Source organism: Medicago truncatula, chromosome 6, assembly GCF_003473485.1.
Source record: "Medicago truncatula cultivar Jemalong A17 chromosome 6, MtrunA17r5.0-ANR, whole genome shotgun sequence".
In the NCBI taxonomy this organism is placed as follows: Eukaryota; Viridiplantae; Streptophyta; class Magnoliopsida; order Fabales; family Fabaceae; genus Medicago; species Medicago truncatula.
Window position 1 is genome coordinate 2,332,249 of NC_053047.1, and position 21,552 is coordinate 2,353,800.

Here is a 21,552-nt window from a genome sequence, read left to right on the forward strand (position 1 = left end):
AGTGCCGCTCCCTCATGTCGCATAAGACATGCGACATCATCCAAAGTCACAGTCATCTCCCCCAAGGGCATGTGAAAAGTGCTGGTCTCGGGATGCCACCTCTCGCATAGAGTCATCTGCAGGGCATGAGGCACAGTGGCGTAGCCCAGGTAAACCAAATCATGTAATCCGCTTTCCCTAAGCCTATCCCAAAATCAATCCTGATTCCCATTTGAGCATCCGAGACTCAAGATCTTAGCCTCATGATTAATCGGTTTTACAACACGCAACTTACGAATCTGAAATAATAGAAAAATAAACATAGTTTAGACAATTTATACATTAAACAATGTAAACATTTAACTAAAGGTCATGGAGAGGGGGTCACGTATCGTTCACTGCTTGATCGTATTCAGTTTGATGACGAATGTTGGAGGTCGTACGAAGAGCACAGGGAGATCCAGGACTTTGAGTAGGTTTTCTGGTATTCAGGCTGGATTATATGCGGTGTACGTAGGGTCTACTGTCACTTGCTCGAGAGGGTTTTAAGGCAATACGGATACGTCTAGACCGTCCCTAAACATCCGACGGATGTTGTAGAGCTGCCACTACCTCAAATTGTGCAGACATTCGTCGACTTCCGCACTTACACGCTTAAGGCGGCCGATCGAGGTGAACAGGCAGGAGAGCAGAAATGGCAGATGGCTATGTGTTATGGTACACTAGGGTGTCTCACCCTCGGATTTTGCCACCTCTTCCAGGAGATCTTCCGAGGCCAGCAAATGAAGAGCAGATCATTGCACAGCAGTGGGAGCGGTATGAAGCGAGAAGCTCGCCGCACACCTATGACATGGTTAATGCCGTTGATGCGCAGTTAGGCCAGGAGGAGGTCATGAGCCCTCACCGGTGGTTTCAGACCATGACCCATGTTAGAGAGCAGATCGCGTCGATCTTGACCAGGAGGCGAGGCCAGAGTCCGAGGAGGAGGCACTAGCAGCATCAGCAGGACCAGTAGTATTTTATGTTTAGGATAGATTTTTAGGACTTGGTGTATATTTTCATAACATTTTGTTCGTTCCGTTGTATTTTAATGACATTTGTTACTTTGTTGGTATTTCGATGACATATTTTTATAACAATTGTTCGTTTTCGTATCATATTTTCAATTTTAATTATGTTGGTAATTTTCTTTGATTGACTTTATGATTTGGCATTGAAACAATGTGTTTACAATGTGTAAAAACACATGTAACAGGTTCTGCCATTTTATGGCTTCAGGAAGCCTCGACAATTAACTACCAAGGAAAAATGAAACTTTGACAGTTAACTGCAGCCGGATTTTTAATTCCACGTATTTTAAAATACCTCATATTTGGTTCCGAGTCGGGCCATCTTCTCTCAATTTTCATTTATTTATTTATTTTTAGTTTCCATCTTTTATTCAAATTCCTTTTTATTTAATTAACTCATTTTGTTTTATTTTTAGTCCTTCTATTTCTTTTATTATTTATTTTTTATGTCCAAAAAAAAATATATCAAAATTGTTTGTCCTAATCCATACCAGCTCATCATGTCCCCTTAATCCCAAGCCAAGGCAATTCTTGTCTGTCCTTTAACAAGTTTTAACAAGTTCCATGTCTCAATCCTGGCCTATAAATGCAACAAACAAACCAGTCAAAAAAACACACGAAGAACTTGCAAAAAAAACACACAAGAACAATTTTCCAACCTGCAAAAACACACACAACAATTTTTCCAGCAAACACAAAAAACACAGGGACCGAAACTCCAAAAAAACCAACAATTTTCACTCCACTTTTTTTTTTTCTTTTCTTTCACACACAATTTTCGATCCAAAAAGAACCTGCAAACAAGTTAACAGAAATACACAAAAAAAAAAAAAAAAACAGCCATTATTCATTGAATAATTTTCAAACCCAAAACCGCATAACACCAGAACAAGCATCACGACACCCAATTCAAACAACTATCTTTCAATATAAAAAACACAAACAAATTCTCATTTGCCACTTGACTTTTTATTTTAAAACTTTTTCAAAACTAATAAAAAACAAAAAAAAACAAGCATAAGATGCAGCTTCAACCCATTTTGAAAAGATTTAAGATTCGTGGGTTGGTTATATTTAGGAAAGGTATTAGCACCCTAAATATTCGTAGTACTCTACGAGAACCTCTTGATTTTATTTAACTTTTTGCGCTATAACTTGCTTGCATTTAAAGAGATGAAAATAGAATTAAATGATGAGTTGAAAAGAAAAAGAAAATTGATTTTAGTTGATTTGGAAGGACAAGTGTCATTTGCCTACGTACCCGTGAGGGATCAAAACCTCGTAGTTTGGGGTAGAAATTGACGTTTGATTGGTTTTGTGTTTTTTTATTAGTTTAGAAAAAGTTTTAAAATAAAAAGCCAAGTGGCAAATGAGAATTTGTTTGTGTTTTTTATATTGAAAGATAATAGGCTCAAAGTTGAATTAAAATTGATTTGAAATTTGATTAAGAAAAAAAATTAAGAAAAATCAAGGTTTATTATGAAAATATTTTTTGTGATTTTTGTTGTTTGAATGTTTTTGTTGTTTTTGAGTAATGAATGAAGATTAAACTAACGGAGCAATGAAAATAAGAAGCGCGTGAATTTTTGTAGTGACGTTGGGTTACCACAAAATCCCTAACTTAATTTTTTTGCATTTTTGATTTAGAGTTTATATTGGACCTAAATACATTCTAAATCTATGCAATAAGAATAAATGACGTAAGGTAAATATATGGATGATAACAAAAACAATAAAGAAATGAAATGCAAAAAAAAGGTAAAATAAATATGCAGAAGAAATTAAAAAAAACTCTAAATCTATGCAATAAAAATAAATGACATAAAATAAATATGTGACTGATAATAAACTTAAAACCATAAAGAAATGAAATGCAAAAGGGAAAAAATAAAATAATTGTGCAAAAGAAATTAAAATTCTAAATCTATGCAATAAAATAAATGACGAAAATTAAAAAATGCATGATGACATAATAAACATAAAGTAAAAGAATAAAATGCAAAAGAACGAATAAAAATGCAAGAGAAATTAAAAATGCATGGAAGAAACAAAAATAAAATGCAGAGGGGGTCAGCAAGAAATAACGGGGGGTGCAGGAATTAAAAGGTAACTGAAATGGACCTAAACACATACAGGGGCGTTGGGCCGGTTCATAGAGTGAACCGGTTTAATTAAATAAAAACCGATTCAAGGAGGCATATAAACAAGGGATTGCTGGTTTTATTTCATTTTTGCAAACACTCTTTCTCTCTCTCTTTTTCCAATTCTCTCGTCTCTCTCTTCAAAAGTTCTTCTTCTTTCTTTGAAAATTGATGAAGTTTCCGGTGGGTGTGGTAGAACACCACCATGAAACTCAGTTTTCGGCACGGCGGCTCCACCGTGCCGGAAACTTAAACTTATTGTTTTTTGAAAAAAAATTCTATTTTTTGAGTATCCTTTTCTCTACTTTTCTCGAATTCGTTTTCAAAATTCAAAAAAAATGAACGGAGGGCCTTAGATATGAGATTAGAAATACTACCTCCTTTTCTTCTTTGAGATCGCCGGTTCCTTTTGAGTTTTGGTTAGGTTTTGTGGTTTGAGTAATGCTGGCCGATTATGTTTTGTTGTGGATTCGTGATTGATTCGATTGGGTTTTGAGGGTTTGAGGTTGTAACATTTTGTGTTGTTTGAATTGGGTGTCGTGATGTTTGTTGGTCACGACACCCACAACATCCGAACACCTTTGGTGGTTGAATAACTTTGGCAGCAGGTGTGATAGCAGCAACGTGTTGATAAGTTGGATAAGTCTGCTAAGGCCTCCCATGGGCTACCATACTAACTTCTTGTTCTTTTTTTTCTCGAGAAGTGGTTCCCATATTTCTTGGTTCCACTGGTAGAAGCTCCATCCTTTACTAAACGTCCTTTTCAGATTCCTTCTTCCAACTGTACACCCATACCAACCATCTCAGCAAAGTTCTTGGGCGTACTTCCGACCATCTTCTCGTAGTATAACTGAGAGTTTTTAAGAAAATCTTGGTCATCTCTTTTTCTTCTATACGCGGGCTAACTTGGGTAGCAGTATCTCTCCATCGATGGGCATACTCTTTGAATGTTTCCTTGTTCTCTTGAGTCATAGCCTGAAGATCGCTTCGGTCTGGAGCCATATCCACATTATAATTGTACTGTTCTACAAAAACTTCACTTAGATCACAGAAGGTTTGGATCCTTGTTTTGTCTAGATTCGTGTACCATTTTGAGGCGGGACTAGCCAAACTCTCTTGAAAGTAGTAAATAAAGACCTGATCGTTCCGGGCATATGTAGACATCCTTCTTACATACATCTTCAGATGCTCTTCAGGACATGAGTTCCCTTTATACTTCTCGAAATATGGGACTTTGAACTTGTGGGGTATCTGGACATTCAGCACCAAACAGAGATCGTAAGCGGTCTTTCCAAATTTTTCTTTCCCACGGAGAGCTCTCATATCTCGCTGCAGTTCATCATACTTTTCCTGTAAGTCATTCACTCTATCACAGACCTCCATATTCCCTGAATGGAAGATGGGTTCTTCAATTTGTGGAACAGTGTGGATCATAGGTGCTGAGTAAGTCATGACAACTAGAGGAGCTCTTACAGGAGGCGGAGGGACGTGAGCCACGTATTGATGAGTAGGCATCTGAGCTTCACAAGCAATGGGACAGAGTATTTCGCCGGTAGTAAAAGGCGGGAACCAAGGCATGGAATGTTGTGGAGCAGAGTGTGTCGGAGTGTCGGCACATATTGTCCATTCAGAAATAGTAGAGGAAGAAGCTTCGACTTGAGTTCTGACAGGAGGAGGAGGAGGTACTTGTGCTTGTGCATGAGCCTGAGCCTGAGCTTGTGCTAGAACCTGAGCTTGAGCTTGTGCTTCCGCCATTGTCTTTATCACTTCAGCCATTTCGCGCATCTTAATCTGCATGGCTGCCACAAAATGAAGAACTCATCTTCCATTCAGGGAATATGGAGGTCTGTGATAGAGTGAATGACTTACAGGAAAAGTATGATGAACTGCAGCGAGATATGAGAGCTCTTCGTGGGAAATAAAAAATTTGGAAAGACCGCTTACGATCTCTGTTTGGTGCCGAATGTCCAGATACCCCACAAGTTCAAAGTCCCAGATTTCGAGAAGTATAAAGGGAACTCCTGTCCTGAAGAGCATTTGAAAATGTATGTAAGAAGGATGTCCACATATGCCCGAGACGATCAGGTCCTTATTTACTACTTTCAAGAGAGTTTGGCTAGTCCTGCCTCAAAATGCTACACAAATCTAGACAAAACAAGGATCCAAACCTTTCGTGATCTGTGTGAAGCTTTCGTAGAACAGTACAATTATAATGTGGATATGGCTCCAGACCGAAGCGATCTTCAGGCTATGACTCAAGATAACAAGGAAACATTCAAAGAGTATGCCCAGCGATGGAGAGATACCGCTGCCCAAGTTAGTCCGCGTATAGAAGAAAAAAAGATGACCAAGCTTTTCTTAAAAACTCTCAATCAGTTCTACTACGAGAAGATGGTCGGAAGTACGCCCAAGAACTTTGCTGAGATGGTTGGTATGGGTGTACAGTTGGAAGAAGGAGTGCGAGAAGGACGTTTAGTAAAGGGTGGAACTTCTACCTGTGGAACCAAGAAATATGGGAACCATTTCCCAAGAAAAAAAGAACAAGAAGTTAGTATGGTAGCCCATGGGAGGCCTCATCAGACTTATCCAACTTATCAACACGTTGCTGCCATCACACTTGCTGCCAATGTTATTCAACCACCAAATAACCAACCTCAATTCCCACAACATCAGCAACAATATCCTCAACAACAATACCCTCAACCATATCCCCGACAACCATACCAGGAACGTCCATATCAACAACAACCATATCAACAAAATCCCCCACATCCCTATCAACAACAACAACCTCGACAACAAAGAATGCAAATTGACCTGATCCCCGTCACCTATGCAGAGCTACTTCCAGGGTTACTCAGAAAGAATTGAGTCCAAACCATAACACCTTCTCCAATACTAGAAAAACTGCCAACATGGTATTGAATGGACCAGACTTGTGCTTTTCATCAAGGGGGCCGAGGTCATAATATTGAAAACTGTTATGCCTTTAAGAATGCAGTCCAGAGGCTGATCAATGACAAGAAAATAACTTTTACAGACTCAGCGCCAAATATTCAAACCAATCTATTGCAAAACCATGGTGCTGCAACTGTCAACATGGTCGAAGATTGCCAAAAGACTCACCACGTTCTTGACGTTCAACACATCCGAACACCTTTGGTCCCACTACATGCCAAGTTATGCAAAGTGAACCTCTTTAAACATGATCATGATGTCTGCAAAGTGTGCTTCCTAAATCCCTGGGGTTGTCAAAAGGTAAAAGATGATATTCAAGGACTTATGGACCAAGGAGAACTGCCGAGGGGGAAAAAACGTATTTTACTCGTGTTTCTCAACCTTATCGAATGTGTGAACAGGAATTCTCAAAAACATTTGAGTGACATGAATATATACGGTGAAGACATTACAAAAAATTTGAAGACAAAATAGGTACCTAAATGTGTGAGACATTTTTATTTGCATTTAATACGTTCAATATGAAAAGAATGAAAATTAAAATAAAATAAAATTGCATTGACTTGGACATTTGTATAAAATATGAGTACTGTACATATTAAAGAAAAAAATTACCAATGACATAGTCAAACCTTTGTTTATTTAGATGACTCTTTCATTTGTTTATGTCCTAATTGTTTTAGTGATGTAAAAATTAAGACATGAACAATTAAGACAAATTGTTCATGTCATAATTTTTACATGACTAAAACAATTAAGACATAAACAAATGGAAGCATTTAAAATACAAAAGAAAGAGTCGTCTAAATAAACAAAGTTTGAATATGTCATTGGTAATGTTTTGTTTTGTTTTGTTTAGACCTTTGTTTATTTAAATGGTTGGTTGTGTTTTGTTTTGTACATTCAATGGTGACTTGCCATTATTGAAGAATCTATAATAATGAATGTTAGAGAAAGAAGACAGTGGGATACAAATAAAGCTTAATCATTCTTTAAAAAGAATTTTTTATTTTATTTTTATAATTATTCTTAATAAAAATAATAAAAATAATTAACATAAATAATAAAACATAAATATCATTCAAAGATTTTTTATAAAAATAAATAAAAAGATTCAAGGACCAATATTAAAGTGCAGGGACCAATATAAAAAAGTGTTGAAAGTGCAAAGATTAATGATATTTTGTCTTTTAATGTGCTAAGTGGCGTGTAATAATTGATCCACAAGACACATCGTTAATTTTAATTTTTTAACATGAACTTAATAGAACGACCAACTTTTTTTTACAAAGTACAGAGACTAATGGCATATTTAAGCCAAAAACAATGGATAGATTATGCTTTTTTCTTTTCTTTTGAGGGAAAAGGACATGCTAGATAGTGCGAAACAATGATTTGTGAAATTAAGTAAATGTGTCGGCAAGATTTTGTCAATTTGATTTTATTTACATATAATTCTTTGACTAACTCTCACATACAAAAAATATAGCAACAACAATCTCGTCTGGTTAGGAGAGAATTTAAATGACCAAGAAAAACAAATGAAAAGAATCATCTATAAAAGAACAAACGAAAGCAACTAAAAATAAAATAAAAAATATTTATAAATTCCTATCGCTTTGGTGGTTTATCTATAAATTCCCTCCCACTTGACATACATTAAGGCCAAACCAGTCCTTCATCTAAACTAAACACAACCATGAAGATCAACTTTGGTTAAAACTCACAACATCTTTGTACTTTCTTTCCCAACAATTTCAACTTGAACTTCCATGTTTTCTATCATCGTTCTCTATCCTTCTTCAAATTCAACAACTTGTTCATTCAACTCTTTTATTTCATTATCATTTCTCTCTTTGGTTACTTGGGTCTCATGTTTTCAAAGCCAAGAGCTTATGATAGACCAAATGACTCTCATCCTAAATTCGCCAAAGATCACCTTCAAGTGTCACCCACGAGCCGCCACGTCCTCTACTTAGGTTTAACTAGATCCCCAAAAAAGTATGGGTTCAATGCTCTCACATTTTCATCCGCCACCACGCAATAGCTTGAGTATTCGCTGAACAATCAAAAGAATTCCTGGTTCGATACCATGGTTGGATGTTGCCACGACATCGTCCGTATTCGAACTTTTCAAAAATCCATTGTGTTGTGGAATCCTTCCATTCGTATACCGAATTAATCTCTGTAGAAATGTTGCCAAATCGGGAGGGGATGATCTGCACCATCACAAGCTACGGCTTTGGCTATGATGTTTCCACGGATAAAGATCAATTTCATTTGGTCTAGCGGAAGTTATTCGCTTTAAAAATTTGAGACCCAAGCATTTGGTCTAGCAGAAGTTATTGGCTTTGAAATTTGAGACCCAAGTAACCAAAGAGAGAAATAATAATGAAATAAAAGAGCTGAATGAACAAGTTGTTGAATTTGAAGAAGGATATAGAACGAGGAAAGGAAGCATGGAAGTTGAGGTTGAATTTGTTGAGAAAGAAAGTACAAAGATTTGTGAGTTTTTACCTTGATCTTCATGTTTGTGTTTTGTTTAGTTCAAGGACTGGTTTGACCTTAACGTATTGGGGGGGAATTTATAGATAAACCACCAAAGCGATAAAAATTTATGAAAAAAAATTATTTTATTTTTAGTTGCTTTCATTTGTTCTTTTATAGATGATTCTTTTCATTTGTTTTTCTTGGCCATTTAAATTCTCTCCTAGCCGGACGAGATTTTTGTTGCTATATTTTTTATATGTGGCAGTTAGTCAAAGAATCATATGTAAAATCAAATGGAAAAATCTTACCGACATATTTACTTAATTTCACAAATCATTGTTTCGCACTATCTAGCATCATCTGTCCTTTTCCCTCAAAAGAAAAGAAAAAATTTATAAATATTTTTAAAAATTAATGTAGTGTGATTCGATTGTTATATTACGGTATTATTTTAATTTTACTCAAATCTAAAATATAGAATATATCTAGCTCTCCAAATCCAACTTTCTAACAAATCTTAAGACAATGCCATCATATTTGTATTTTTGGTTATGCACGTAAAATGCTATGATCTGTTTTATTTGTTATGATTTGATTATATTTTGACGTGTGTTGGTAATATGTTTGTTGTGTGTTGGAAATATGTGTCTTGCGTATAGGTATAATGTTGATACATTTAAGATTTTATAAGCTAAACACATATTTTACACATTCAGTTTGTATAATTTGAAATATATCAATATAATATGGCTAAATAATAGTTTTCTGGGAGTTCGCATATAAATTATATAATGTTATTTTTTGTTTTTGTCAAGTAGCTTAGTGGCTTGAATTTATCTTATAAGATGAATAAGTGGGGTGTCGGGGTTCGAACTCCGACCCCTACATATGCATTGTCCTATCAACTGAGCTATGTTCAAGGGACAAGTTATATAATGATGTATAACTAACGTATATAATATTTTCTAATCACATAACCTAATTCACCTCCTTTTTCTAAGAAACTTTTTTAATAACATATTCCTTTTTTGATATTAATGACTAATTTTTTTATTACTAATCATATTATTGATGCAATTTAAAATAAGTAAAAGATACCGACCTCAAATAATAAGCCGGTGAACAAAATGGATGCAAAAAAGTGCAGCAGCGCAACACCAACCTCAAAATGGATCAGAAGCAAGGAAACTACAAAAAATAATGCAACATATTTTGATAACTACATTAACAATATATAAATACACACATTTTTATTCTTTGCTTTGATTTATTGTCACCTTTTGGTTACTAATCATATTATTGATGCAATTTAAAATAAGTAAAAGATACCAACCTCAAATAATAAGCCGGTGAACAAAATGGATGCAAAAAAATGCAGCAGCGCAACACCAACCTCAAAATGGATCAGAAGCAAGGAAACTATAAAAAATAATACAATATATTCTGATAACTACATTAACAATATATAAATACACACATGTTTACTCTTTGCTTTGATTTATTGTCACCTTTTGGTTAATAAAATCAATATTTTTTAAATAAAAAAATATTTTTTTACTAAACTACAAGTTTTCTTACAAACTAACACTTTTTTTTATTATAAACTAACAACATTTTTAATTAATATCATCTCTAAAAAAAATTATATTTTTACTAACTAATATTTATATTAATAATTATGGTAACATTTTTACCATTTTTTTTTTCAAACTACACCTCGTTTACTGACTAAAATTTTATTATAATAACTATGACTTTTTTCTTCTAATAATTTAAAATAAAATAGAAAAACTAACATATGTTTGATTAATAACTAAATCAACAATATAAAAATACACATAAAAAATTAAAGGGTCTTGTTAACTTGTACCCTGCTTTAAGATCACAAGTTAAGGAACTATAAAAGGAAGTAAGAAATAAATCTTGTATTGAAAATTTAAATTATTAAACTTTTACAACATTAAATGCACAAGTTCCAATAAAATACTTCTATTTTTAGCTTTTTAAAGACATAAGTTAACATTTTTCAAAATTAAAAATAAATCACAAAACTAACCTTATTGATAAGTGTGCAGAATATAGAAGTAGAGAAAAATACTTGGAAATAAAAAGAGTGAAAATTGATTGAAATTAGAGGTGACTTTTTTTAAGGAGATATTAGAGATGAATTAGAATAGAAGGATGACAGGGGAGCTGGTCTGATGCATACATATATCCTGCTATTTGTAACGGCTAGAATTAATACAATTTCCCAACGGCTTGTAGTAACGGCTATTTGCATTAAAAAGTTTTTGCATGTGGGTTTGAAACTCTAGGACCCACAACAGCAGTTAATGTTAATACAAATCTTAATTGGAACAATTTTAAGTTAACAAACAATATAAGGAGGTTTGAGAGTACACCATAGATTTGACAAAAATCACGTATACTATTTTTGAAATTATCGAAATCTAAAGTCGTTGAAAAAGCTCACAAAATGGACCTATGTTTTTTATTTTTTTAGATAGGCCACTACACCACTTTACAGGATTTGGATGTTCTGAAAATAAAAAAACATCACAAAATTGTTTGAAATCTTGCAAAATAAATCTATAATTATTAATTTTTCTGGATGGGCTGTGGCCTGACTCAAATTATTTTATGGGAAAGAGTAATGTTAAAAACTTACATATTAAGTCACCTTTTAAATTGACAACTTCATAAATCAAACTCAAATTCTTTTATGGTTAAGAGTTATGTTAAAAACTCTTCCAAACCATGTTGGTTTTTTTTGTGTGTAACTTGGTTATCTTCTGCGTGTAATTGTAGAGAACAATCTCTAAAGGCTGAATAGGATTGCAATAGATGACAAAGTTCTTCCACACGACATTTAATATTGTTGCATTTTCAAAGACAAATTCAAACTCAAGATCTATGATTAAGTTGAAAGAGATCTTTTATCATCTACCGAAAGGCTCTTGGTTAAATCATATATTGGTTAATTTTATGCATATATATTTTTACTAAAGGTTTAATGCACTTCTATTTAGAATTAATATCGCAAGAAACTTAATTAAATTGAAAAAAATTATTTTGTGTGTGTGAGTAAATTATATTTTTTGGGAAATGTTAACTAGTGCCCTTGAGAGTATTAATTAAGGAGGTTAATATGAAAACTTTGCATTGGGAAATGATGAAAAGTGAAATTTTCCACTTTAGAAAAATCAAAAAATTGTTGTTTTTAATAAAATATTTTCATTATTAACTTTCTTAACTCGTGCCCCGGACGGGGGCACCGGTTAACACAGTCCTATTTCTTTTTAGATAAACAAACTCTTTTTAATAAGAACAAGTTTAGACTAGCTAAGTCAAATGTTACCTTTGTTTGCATCATACACTAGAACTAGAACTTTTTGTAACATGAAAGGTGAGAACTTGTTGTAGACTACCAAACATGTGGAACGTGAATGGTGGGTGATGCTTAACAAATTATTCAGTTTTTTACCGTTGTCAAGTTAGTTATGTGTAACTGAAAGTTTTGTTGCACTCTTGTTATATTTCATTCTCAATGCTAAATAAACTAATTTAAAATTAATGTGATTTTAATAATTTAAAATCTATCATTCAGCATTTTTTTCATAAGTGTTTTTTATGCAAGCAAAAATGGGCGAGATCAAGGAATCACTCGTACTGGGCTTCCAGGTGCTAGTCAACCAAGCCCAAAAGTGGTTAGATTTCTGCTCTCGCACCCAGCTGAAAAAACTATAATGCCCTTACGCTAGTTAACTAGCACAAATATAAAATAATGCGCAAGTTAAGTTAAGTGGCATGAGTTAAGTAGCCCATAGTGGCTACTTTTTTTTAAATTTATTTACTATATTCAATATTTATTTACTTTATTCTAAATTATTTTATTTACTTTATTCTAAATTATTTGTTCACTTTATTCTAAATAATTTATTTGCTATATTCTAATATATTTATGCACTTGAAATATATTCGAAACTAGAAAATAAATTTGATTTTATTTATTCAATACATAATAATAAACATAAATAAATGCAAATATAAATACAAATAAAAAACAAAATTAATAAATATAACTCTCATTTTATTAATATCATTCAAACATTACAATAATTAATACATATATTTTATTTGAATTTACTAATCTACTTATTATCTTTTTACCCTCTTGGGATAAAAAGTTATTTTTACCCTCTTCGGTATATAGCAATAGCTCTTGGGGAAAATAGTGATCAGTCCTCTTGGGGAAAAAGACATCAAAATCCCTTGAGGTAAATTTAAATTTGGTTCCTTTTATACCCCCATGATGATTCTTTTTACCCACGGTAAAAAGATTTTGGGAGTAAAAGGAAGCAAACCTAATTTTACCTCAAGGTATGATGTCTTTTTTCCCAATCCGACTAACCACTATTTCCCCCAACAGCTATTACTATATACCTAAAGTGGTAAAAAGAGCCTAGAGACTATAGAAGCAAAAAAGAAGAAGAGAAAGAGGGGGAGAGAGTGGGAGGAGATAATGTGAGGAAAAGAGGAAGTTTGTGAGGGTATTTATAGGTAGGAATGATAAACTAGTTTGTATCTACCATAAATGTGGTAAAAAAAAGTGTGAAAAAGGTTAAAAACGTGTAAATTGAATGTTGAAAACCTGACCAAAGTGAAAAAATGTTTGTTCTTCAGTTCTGACCACCGGCCAACTTGCGTGAGTTAACTCGCATAGGCATTTTAGGCATGGTTGCAGGGCACAAGTGTTTTTTACATGAGGAAGAGCAAAATTCAAATGGTTAAGAGGATCCATAGGAGAAAGTTTGACTTCATAGCCTCTATTTATACCTATACCCCCAAACACCGGATATTCGCAAGATACCTTTAATAAATCAAGGGCATTTTGGGATAGTGGACTATGTGTAATTGTGTAGTTTTGTAGTCACACTGAAATAACGAGAGTATAATCAAATTGTTGGGACATTTTTCATCCCCATTTTTAAAACCAAATACATGTTATCGATACACATAGAAATTTCAGAAGTCAAAAGTATATTAAAAAACTAAACTCTTAATTCTAATAACCAAACTAAATTCTTTCTCATATGACCAATGATGAAGAATAATGAAAGATCTACAGTCTTCAATTGCATCCATCGTCAGAAAAATAAATTGTTGATGATGTTCACACACTTTGATTATAACTGGTCTTTGAAATGATCAATTCAACCACATGTTGACAAGTTATTTGTAAGACTCATAGAATGTTGAATTTGGTGATAACCATGATATGCCCCTTACTCAAATACAATGTCGACAAAATGAATCACTCTCATACATTTATCAAATTGTGAAGTAGGACGTTAAGCAAATTAAAAATAACATTAAAATACAAAGAAAGAAGCAAACTAAAAAAACATAGAACCTCAAACATGATTATTGTTTTTTAGTGTTACGGTCTATTTCAATGATTTACTTTCAAATGATGACAAGAGGACTAGTATGGATCAACCACCGTGGTGCATAAGCAGTGTAGTATAGTTGTTCCAAACTGGTGTTTCATGGTAACAAAGTGGCACGTTTCCTTATCAAATATTGGCAACAAATATTGTTCTTATTCTGAAAAAAGATTAACCGGAAATCATGTGTGATCTTCGTTCCATTTCTTTGTGTAATGTCATTTACAAAATAATTTTGAAAGTACTTGCCAATTGTTTGAAGCCTCTGATGTCAAACTGCATTTCACAAGAGCACTATGCTTTTGTTGAAAACAAATCCATTATTGATAATGTCAGCAAAGCTTTAGATGGAGTTGATTGGAATTTTCTAAAGAGAATGATGATCAATTTATGTTTCCACAATAGATGGGCGAATACGATAAGCATATGCATGGAGAGTATTTATTATCAAATGCTTGTAAATGGAGAGCGTGAGGGACACGTTGTCCCAAAGAGAGGATTAAAACAAGGTGATCCATTGTCACGATATCTTTTTATATTGTGAGAGGAGATCCACTCCTCATACACCTTTTATTTGCCGACATTTTTTCTTTTTTGTTGAGCAAACATTAAAAAAGTATTCTTCAAAGATATGAGTAATTTTCTCGACAGGCCATCAATTACCAAAAGTCCGAAGTATTTTTCAGCAAAAATACTCAAGATGGGATGAAGGCAGATATCAATAACATTTCTCAAGTCTCTAAAAGCAATGAGATTCGAAAAAATACCTTGATCTTCCATCTATGGTTGAAAACGAGGAAGAAGGCTATCTTTGGTTAACTACGAGAAAAGTTTGGAAGAGGATACAACAATGGTCCTAGACACATCTCTCAAAAGTGGGACGAGAAGATCTCATTAAATCAATTGCACAACCAATCCCAACGAATGATCAATTCTTTCTGATGGGAAACAAAGGTAGGTATAGGAATCAAATGGGGCTAAGTTGGGATAAATTAACAATGAGAATGAATATGGACGTATTGGTTTTTGTCATCATTTTGGTTTCAAATTGCCTATTTTAAAGAAGCAAGGTTGGTGTCTCTTAACTAACCAAGATACTATTGTTTCACGTGTCTTCAAAGCCGGGTATTTTCTAAATGTGACTTTTTTGGGGTCATTTAGGCAATAACCCAATTTTATTTGGCGTAGCATCCATGATTCACATGTTATAGTTAGAGGTGGAATGAGATAGCACATTAGAAATGGAGAATTTGTCAAGTTTGGAAAGATCCTTGGTTGAGGTGCTAGGAAAATTCATATATTACCAGCTCAATACCTCACGGGTACGAGACTCTCAATGTCTCATATTTGATAATGCAGGGCACAAAAACTGGAAGTGGAGTATCATTAATAGTTTGCTAAATGCTAGATATCGAGAGGAAATTAGTAGCATTGCAATGGTGCACCGAGGTGAAGATAACACCAGGGTGTGGAAATACAATAACAAAGACATGTACACCGTAAAATATGAATGCTTGTTTGCAATGGAAACACTCATTGATAATGAGAAGTATCGAATTCCGAGTGATTGGGGTAAGCTATGAAGCTTGAAGATACCACAAAGAGTTAAAATATTATTGTGGCGAGTTGTGAAAGGTTGCCTTTCAACAAGGGATATATTTCAAAGAAAAGGTGTTCAATGTACAAATGCATGTCCTTTTTGTGAAAATCGTTATGAGAATTTGTTTCTTGAATGCGAAAAGGCTAGTGAAGTCCGAACTACGGCTGATTTGTGGTCACAAATTAATTCTTTGATGCTAAATGTCTTTGATTTTGTATCCTTTTCTTCACTATTTTTTCAAACTTGCAACCATACAAAATAATTGATAGATGTTTATAACAAACAAAGCAAACAAAAATAACAACAATGAAGAAGAGTCAAAGTTTAGTCCTTAAGAAGCAAAAATGTCTATGAGTCATAAACAATAATGGATAGATGTTAAGAAACTTCCTTTGCATGGAAACGTTTGCTTCCCTATGTAATATTAATGGAATTCATCCTAAAGAAAAGAAAGCAGAAGGAAGATGTATTCTTCATGTCATGTCGACCACCATAAAAGGGGTACTATGTTAAGTCATAAATACTTTGCTTGATTCTTGATTCTCGATAATTTTTGTATAGCTAGTTCCAAATAAGCCTAACTTATATTTTGCAATTTTTTAAGCCCATTTTTTGTTGAATGAAATTACAAACCATTGTCTGAAAAACCAATTGTTCATGCAAGTTGGATTTAAAGGTTTGAAATATCGTTTTGTTCAAATTGGGATTAGGATTGCTTGATGATGATTTTTAGTGAAGTGGATATTACTTTTTCAAAAGAAGCAATAGTTTCAAAATTTATCTCACTTTATTCAAGCCTCGTTACAAACTTTTGGAAGTCCTTGAATATCCGACGCAACATATAAATACACGAGTAATTGACTAATTGTCACTTTCTTTATTATCAATATTATTTATATTTTTATTTATGTTGTTGTCCAGTGTATCTTTTGTCTCTTTTTATTGTTTTGAGAATATTGTCATGTGAAGACAATTTCATTATTGTGCCTTATTGTTGTTCTATGTCTGATTGGTCTAAATTTTGTGTCTATGTTTTTGCATTTGAGTTTAGTTTGCATTTTGAGTTTTAACATGTTTAAATTTATTTATTTTATTATAGTATGACGACTGTATCGTATCTTAATTTTTATTTTTAGTATCATCTTATCAATACCGTATCATATCAAATATATGAGATTCATTGGCTAAAAGCATAGATACTTGGTGAGTTTTAAAAGTTGAACATTTTAAAATGAGAAAGGAGAAGCGGGCAAAAAAGTTTTTTTTTTAAAGAAGTGAGAAAGGAGAAGTGCATTAAATGTGATAAAAGCAAAAATAATCAAAGCAAGACCAATCACATACTCCCTCCGTCTCATAATAGGTCTCCTCTTTCTTAAAAAAAATTGTCTTAAATTATTTGGTTTTTTTACAATATTTATTACTTTTTTCCATTAACATATTGTTTATTGCATTTCAATCATCTGTAACTATTCCAAAAATCATAGTTAATAAGAGTGTTTTAATAAATGATACATATTTTACCATTAAAATCAACAATATTAATCATTTTCTGAATAATCATGTAAAATTTAAATAGTACACCTATTGTTAGAGGGAGGGAGTATTTGAGAGTTATTTTGTGATTATTAAGAGTGAACTTTTAATAGAAAACTTTTCAAAGTCTTGAAACCTTGGAGTTTGCATGGTGGTGTTGGTTTAGCACTTTAGAGTATACTCTCAATGAAACTAAAATTAATCTCATTTAACTTGAATTTTTAAAACTGTCGCAATCTCACGCTGCCAAAATTGGTTAGCTTCCTCCAACTAGCTCCTTAGTCCTTCCCTCAATTGAATCAACTTTCTATGTTGTCAAAACAAAGTGAACCAGCCTCTTCCTTGCATCGTAATGAAAAATTGGGTCAACTTTTGTCTAATCATGTGATTGCTTATTGCTTTAATTTAACAGTTTAATCTTGTAATTTGTGACAACACTTGTTTAATCTTAACCTCTAGAGAATGTACCAGCCTCATGTAATTTGTTACAGCCTGCATCTTGCTGGGCCCTTAAATATTATTTTTTTTTCTTACAAGTTCGGCCCCATAAATGTACAATTATTTTAGAAAGAGAAATGTCAACGAGTGTCTTTGAGGCAGACACTCTTTAAACACCAAAAGTAAATAAAATTTTATAGAAGTTCGTTAATTTTTTTAAATAATAATTTTTTCATTAGGAGTGCTTAAAGAGTGTCCCGGAGACACTCGTTAACAAGATATTTTAGAAAATTGTTTTTCTCTTTTTCAAAATTGCTTATTCTCAGCGTTAGTTAACTCACACTCGAAATTTTTCAGCAGAAGTTAACTCACACTTGCAATTTTAAGATCAGTTCAATCACTTAAATCGGTTTAACCGATCTTAAAAGTGTTAGCGTAAGTTAACTTCCGCTGAAAAATACCGAATGTGAGTTAACGCACATTGAACTCAAAAAATGAATTTTAAAAGGGAGAAGAGCAAATTTCTAAAATAATTGTACATTCATGGGGCCAATCTTCTTGTAAAAATTATAATATTTAAGGACCCAACAAGATGCAGGCTGTCACAAATTACAGGAGGCTGGTACATTCTCTAGATTAAGATTCAAGTGTTGTCACAAATTACAAGATTAAACCATTAAATTTAAATAATAAGCAATCACAAGATTAGACAAAAGTTGACCCAATTTTTCATTACGATGCAAGGAAGAGGCTGGTTCACTTTGTTTGACAACATAGAAAGTTGATTCAATTGAGGGAAGGACTAAGGAGCTAGTTGGAGGAAGCTGACCAATTTTGGCTGTTGATTTCAAACAAAATGTGGTGCAGCTTTACGAACAAAATGAAATTAAGAATACTATAAAATAATGATGTTTTCGTCTAAAGCAAAGGTGCATGTTGTTAATGTACACCTTCATAAAATAGGGTGGGTGGGTGTGTTATAGCATTACTCTCCCTTCATATATATACACATACGCATATACATGCAACCCTTTTAAAGATTTTTTCTTTTCTTTTTTCGAGAGGTTCTTTAGAGAGATGTTGAATTATATATTTAATTTGATCCGAACTTATATATCAAAATGACCCTTTTATCCAATTCTTCTATCGGTTTTCTTGGCAATCAAAGAAGTAGTAATCTCTTGCTCCTGTCTCCCCAGCTTCAAAGTAGGTCTCTGTATAATCTACCCAACATTTCAAAGCTCCAACACAAGCACAACAACAACATCAAAGTGTGCTATCTTTTCAACAAAACTTGTTAATAATTAAGAAAATATATTAACATCAAATGCGACGATGATTGACGGAAAGAGGAAGATGGAAGATATGACACCGGAGAAAAATGGACAAAAAAAGGCATTTTGGTAAACTAAAAAATTAAAATTAAGGGAAAAATATAAAATCATATCAAAATATATAATTTAACATCTTTTATCAAAATATATAAAAGAAAGGGTTGTAAAAACTAAATAAAGTAAATTTATTCCACATAGTATTGAAGTAAATTTCACATTAGTTTGTTTTGTGTCCATTGTCCACTAAATAAAGTAAAAACTAAATATTTTCTAGCATTTTAAAAGTTTGTTCTAAACTATTTTTTTAATCCTTGCTCTTCTGCTGTCCTGCCAACCTATAATTAGAAAAGAAAAGGGGGGCCACCATGTATGGCTGATTAGAAAAATGTTTCCATTAATGTTAAGAAGAAAAAGAAAAATGGTTCTTTTAATTTTGAACTCTGTGGATTAGAATTATGAACTCTATTGGCGAAGGCAAATATATAGATTATTTAATCTGTTAACTCTTTTAATTTGAAAGTTGAACGAAATCCGTGTATCTGTTTTCCTTTTCTTATAGCTAAAAAACAAAGATATTTATCTTCGTGAACTTAGCTCAGTTGGTAGGAATATTACATATTATATGCAAGGGTTGGGGTTCGAACCCCGGACACTCCACTTCTCCACAATTTAATTGTGTGAGCTCTAGCCAATAGACTACTTAAAAAAAAAAAAAAACAGATATTTAATGAGTTTTAAAAGTTGAACCTTTTTTAAAGAAGTGAGAAAGTAGAAAAGCACTAAAGGATATGATTCAATTTTTGCTTGTCGGCTTCAGATTTTTTATTTTTTTTAATTAAAGCAATACCAATCACATATTTGAGTGTTATTTTGTGATTATTAAGAGTAAACTTCTAATAGAAAACCTTTTAAGGTCTTGAAATTTTGGAGGTGAGATGGTGGTGTTGGCTTAGGATCTTATAATATACTTCTCTTAATAAAATAAAAATTAATCACATTCAACCTTAATTTTTAAAATTATCGCAATCCTACATTGCATGTTTCAACTCTTGATGAAGCCAAAATCAATGTGACATATGAATTAAAATGAGATTTTTTGTTTAATTAAAAAATTTCACTTTCATCTTTAATTTTTTCTGTCGAAATTTATATAGTTTTATTTTTGGGTCATCTTTAAGGTTAAATAGCGAAGTGACTAGAAATTCACCTTTAAGGTTAATGAGTGAGGTGCTAAATATATTATGCATTGTCTCTATCAATTGAGTTAAGGTTACGAAGACTGGTTTTATTGAAATTGAAAAATAACATATTATTAAATTTCTAAAAAAGGCACACACAAATAACAAATATGAATAAAAGATGCAACATGAGAAAATCGATAATTAGGCAAACAAAATTTATTCTGAAGTCTTCCCTGATAAACGAACGCAGTCTCCCACCAAACAGCACCATCAACAAAGTGGCCATGAAAGCTTGAACGATAAGGAATAATATCAGAGTTCCTGAAAGCTTGAACGACGCTTCTAGAATCACTCTCAAACCAAAGTTATTCCAACTATGTTCTAGCGCAAACTCCATAGCCATAATCAAATCATGTAACTCAGCCTCAAACACCAAAAAATCGCCAAATACTTGTGAAACAACAGAGAAATGTGATGTGGTCATCACGAAAAATACCGCCACAAGAAGCATACATACCCGAACAATGAACCATATGTATTTACCTTGAACCACATAATCATGGGGGACTTCCAAACAATCGGGACAATATTTTTGAAACGCCTAAAGCTCTGGGAAACTTAGAAACTATCCAATAAATTGATCTCATAAGCAATGAACAATCAAGAATTTGTGGAAGTGGTACAACTCAAACAACAGAGGAAACAATTTTTGCCTTCGCCGCTTGAAGAGAAATTTTGCCGAGCTGAAATGCAAAATATTCCTCTCCATCCAAATTGTATCTACCTTGTGAATAATAGTAGAAATAATAATGCCTCGCGCTTGCGAGCTACACTGTGTTAGGACGCAAGCCAACAACCCCTCGAAGGAGGATGTGTCAATCGAACAATTTATCTTCCCACCCAACCATAACCAAAGATGCATGGTGAAAGGATGCATAAAGATCATTCGAGGGGAAGTCTCATCAGTGAGCATGCATAACACACATACCAACACCAAAGTTCAACCATGAAATATTCGTAAGTTTTCATCAGTAGGTAACTTATTATGCATTAAGCGCCATAAAACAAAGGAATTTGAAGGAGGAATACAAGGCCGCCAAATATTAATATCCCAAGCAAGAGATAAAGAAACATGATTAACATAGCTAAACAGTTGCTTGGTTGTGGTTTTGCCGTCTAGAGAATGCAACCAAACACACTTATCAAGAAAAGAGGAGACTGATAGTGTTAACTGAACAATATTCGCTACAACAACTGGTTGATTCATAATAGCAACGGGGAGGTCCCAATGGTCCATAACCAGCATGGACAGAAGCAAATAAGTCAAATGACGAAATAAATTAGGAGGGTTTCCAAATTAAAGAATAATTATTTTACACAT

General features: G+C 33.2%; 1 long non-coding RNA gene across 1 annotated transcript; it reads right to left on the bottom strand.

Moving 5' to 3' along the window:
* Positions 1 to 7,486: 7,486 nt before the first annotated feature.
* On the bottom strand, positions 7,487 to 10,806 carry LOC112422578 (uncharacterized). The gene is made up of 3 exons (XR_003013016.2): positions 10,695 to 10,806; positions 9,972 to 10,057; positions 7,487 to 9,826 (listed from the first exon to the last, which is right to left on the bottom strand). It is a non-coding gene; the product is annotated as an uncharacterized lncRNA (long non-coding RNA).
* Between the last annotated feature and the right edge of the window lie 10,746 nt (positions 10,807 to 21,552).